Raw genomic sequence first — 4,168 nt, 5'->3', positions numbered from 1 at the left:
TTGAGGAGGGCACGTTCTGCATGGAGCACTGGGTGTTATGCACAAACAATGAATCATGGAACACTTCATCTAAAACTAACGATGTAATGTATGGGGATTAACATAAGAATAAAAAAAATTTAAAAAAAAAAGGGAGGATGATTTTTCCAAAGATAAAGGGATTCAGAATATGTATCAAAAATCATGCACTATAAAAAACTGAATGAAGTCTGTTTCTGAAGACCGAATTTCTAAAGCTTTAAGTGGGAATCCGAGAATCTCTCTCTCCACATTCTCACACACACACAGACACAGACATGGATTCTGAAGAATAAAAAAACAAAAAAGATGACCATTAAGAAAGTAAAATAAGGGTGCCTGGGTGGCTCAGTCGTTAAGCGTCTGCCTTCAACTCAGGTCATGATCCCAGGGTCCTGGGATCAAGCCCCGCATCGGGCTCCCTGCTTGGCAGAAAGCCTGCTTCTCCCTCTCCCTCTCCCCCTGCTTGTGTTCCTGCTCTCGCTGTCTCTCTCTCTGTCAAATAAATAAAATCTTTAAAAAAAAAAAAAAAAGAAAGTAAAATAAGAGGGTTATGTTTGGAGAGATGGGTTTATAAATACACAAATATAATTGATGATATAATTATATAACATGTTAGATATTTATAAAATGTTATACAATTATAATATATAATAATATATAGCAATCATAATACATATATATGCCTGCAGTAGACTGAGCATTCCATTAATAATACTTGAAGGCTTTCTGAAGTTAGTAATGCTATATATAATATACAATAATAATAATAATAATATATGTAATGCTATGTAATTATATAATTACTATATAATTGATTATGTATCATCTACAATATGGTTGGTTATATGAAATATACACATAGCATCAAATTGCACACACATCCTATCCCAAGAGATACACAATTGCTTATGTATAATATATAATATGGTTGGTTATTTTATATATACATATAATCAAACTACATACACATTCTATCCCAAGAGATACATAATTGATTATGTATAATCTACAATATGGTTGCTTATGTTATATATACATATAATCAAATTACACACACATCATATTCTAATAGATATACCTGTCAGTTTTCAATATTTTCTTAAAGAATGCCATATGATCTTTTTGGGTCATTTTTACAATTTTTGTGTCTGTCTGCATTTAGCTGACTTTACATGTGGCCCCTCGTTCTGCAATCAGGTTTACTGAAATGCCACGTACGAGTGATCATAGGCATCCACGTGAAGGCATAGTTCAGTGAGTTTTCACATATGGGGACATCTATTCACCATTGCCAGTCAAGATATAAAACATTTCCGTCACCACAAAAAGTCTGCTTCTTCCCCTCTTCATTAAACGTCTGCCCGTGTGGCCACATAGAGAACACCTGACATGCTTTTTTCTCCCCTGTTCCAGAACGTCACACAGCGGAATTACGCACTATGCTTCTCCTCCTGCTTCTCTCACTCCCCTATGAGGCTTTAAACCTTTATCCACATGGCTCCCTGGACAAACAGTCACTTTTTTTCATTGCCAAGTTAAAGTACTTTGTGTAAGGAACAACAGGTACGTCTTCCAGGTACTGGATAATGTTTCCACTTTGTGGGTATTTTGAATCGCTTTGATAAGCGTAGCTCTGCATGCATGCTTGTGTGGACATATATGTGCAGTTCTCCTAGGGTAGCAAGCGACTTCTGCATCATGGTCTCTGAGCATCTTCAACGACAGGAAGCTGTCGTTTTGTTTTCTAAGTGACGGCACCCTTTGGATTATCGCCAGGAATACATCAGATATTCGATGGTAACACATTCCTTCTAAATCTTGGTACTGACTTCGTCTGTGATTTTATCCGGTCCTGTGAACGTGAAGTGGGGTCTTGCTGTGGTTTTACGTTGCATGTCTCCAATGACTCATAGCTGTGACCACGGTTTCCTGCGGCCCCTCTTTTGTGACATATCTGTTCAATAAATTGCCCCACTTTGTTGGGTTATTTCTTCTTTTATTATTTGTGCTGTGTGTACTCTTCCTCTTTTTCCAAATGCACATTTTTTGTCATATACACACACAGAGACACACAAACTCTTTTGTTATATATGTGACATATATAATTGTTGTATATAATATGCATATAGTTTGCATAGATCACATATGTGTATCGTGTGCATTTGTGTGTGCTTGTTTGTGTCTGTATGTGTGTGTGTGCAATGTGTTTACATACACACATGTGGCCTGGTGTTTAATTTTCTTGGTGACATTTTTATAGAAGTTTGTGGTTCTGATTAAATTAAACCCATATTTTTTTTTTCTTTTTGTGGGGATGTTTTTTGTTTATTATATTATGTAAGAAATCTTTGCCAGTGTTGGGAGAATGGCTAAGGCCTGCCTTGATAGCTATTCCTGTTTCCAGAAAATGTTTAAATCGAGGGAATGTTCTTTTTTTTCCCTTCTTTTCTAGTATTTCATATTTTTTCATGCTTACTTGACTTTAAATATGACCCGTTTTGTATTTGCTCTGTGTCTTTAGAACTACTGGTCTGATTCCATGTGTGGACAACGACATCCTTCACAGGTGGTATTTGATCGCGGAAAACCTATTTCTTCTTTTTCGAATGTCTCACTCTTTATAGGCACTCAAATGATGCCTCATAGAGGGTTTTGTGAGGTTGAAGAAAGAAAGTGTTAATTATGGACCAAAGTTTGATCGTTTTCATCCATCCACTTAAAGCCATTTTATTTTTTAGGGTTGATGGAGAATGCACAGAAAAATCTGTCATAGGAACAGGAGGAGAAAACAACGCTATCAGTGTTGATTGTAAGTATACGTGCTTTACTGATGTCTTAAGGGTGACATCTTAGGCTCAACTTCTTTCCAGAACTCTGTATACCTGAATTCTACTTCGATGAATGATTAGAAGAATGACTGGGCACATGTCCCTAAATTTTCCAAGCACTTTATTTTGTTGTGCACAGACTGTTCAATGAGAGGACATCGGTGGCCCCTTCCAATTTTGAGTATTACTCAGTGAGTGAGGAGAGCGTGTGCTTAGAACGTTTATTTTATAAGGTTCTCAAGTGCATGAAAATGTTTCCAGATAATTTAAAATGACCTTAGGAACTAAATCGAATGGGTCTATCCTGAGTTTGCATACAGATGTCATTTTGCTTTAATGGGATCCATTTTAAAATAATCATCTTACAGCCTCTTACTCCATTCCATGTATGGGTGATTAACTTAAAATCCAAGGAAATCAGAGTGATTTCAAACACCAGGCACATTTCTTCATAAGCTCAGCTTCTGTCTAAAGCAATGGGGATGTTGGTTAAGATTTAGATCCTTAAGCTCTTTCTAACGATCCTAAACAACGTTCCAAATTTTAAGTGGCCTAATGTCTAAAATATCTGATTAAAATTTAAATGTGTAGATGCAGGATCTAGTTACAATGTAGCTATAAAGTGCTGCCTTGTCTTTGCCCCCTGCTCAAAATAAAGCTGTTACCTTTCTAGCCCTGTCCGCCATGGTGCTTAGCAGCCAGGGATGCATGGTCTCAGACATGTTTACCAAGTAAAACACTGACTTGAGGGGCACCTGGGTGGCTCAGTCATTAAGTGTCTGCCTTCGGCTCAGGTCATGATCCCAGGGTCCTGGGATCGAGCCCCGCATCGGGCTCCCTGCTCAGCGGGGAGTCTACTTCTTCCTCTCCCACTCCCCCTGCTTGTGTTCCCTCTCTCGCTGTGTCTCTGTCTGTCAAATAAATAAATAAAATCTTAAAAAAAAAAAAAAAAAAAAAATTTAAATGTGTAAATCTGTGGTTATAGCCCTTGTCTGAGATAAAAAATTAGCACAATGGGTATGTAATTAAGTGAAATATACGTAAATAGAGTGAATTATATGCCTGCCATTCTGCCCTACATATATTTGTCACTTTTATATCAGCAGTAGATTTTTTTAAATTACGATTTCATTTTTCTTACTTGTATATGATTTTTCCCTTTGCCTGAGTCATCAATATTCTCTATCACCTTTTCTTCAATTTTCTCCATTTTTGTAGCCCCTTTTAACCAGATTTGGACATGGCAGATAAGAAGGGAGAGAAACAGGACGAGCTGGACTTACTGTAACAGGCGTTTGGGAACCAGGAGTTGTAACCTA

At 37.2% G+C, this 4,168-nt stretch overlaps 1 non-coding gene across 1 annotated transcript; it reads left to right on the top strand.

Annotated features, from left to right (window-relative positions):
* Positions 1-3,440: 3,440 nt before the first annotated feature.
* On the top strand, positions 3,441-3,571 carry LOC123323521. The gene has a single exon (XR_006539455.1). It is a non-coding gene; the product is annotated as a small nucleolar RNA SNORA63 (small nucleolar RNA).
* Positions 3,572-4,168: the final 597 nt, after the last annotated feature.

Source organism: Neomonachus schauinslandi, chromosome X (assembly GCF_002201575.2).
Source record: "Neomonachus schauinslandi chromosome X, ASM220157v2, whole genome shotgun sequence".
Lineage (NCBI taxonomy): Eukaryota > Metazoa > Chordata > Mammalia > Carnivora > Phocidae > Neomonachus > Neomonachus schauinslandi.
Note: the sequence above shows the minus strand (reverse complement) of the source record. Positions and strands in the feature narration are given on the sequence as shown.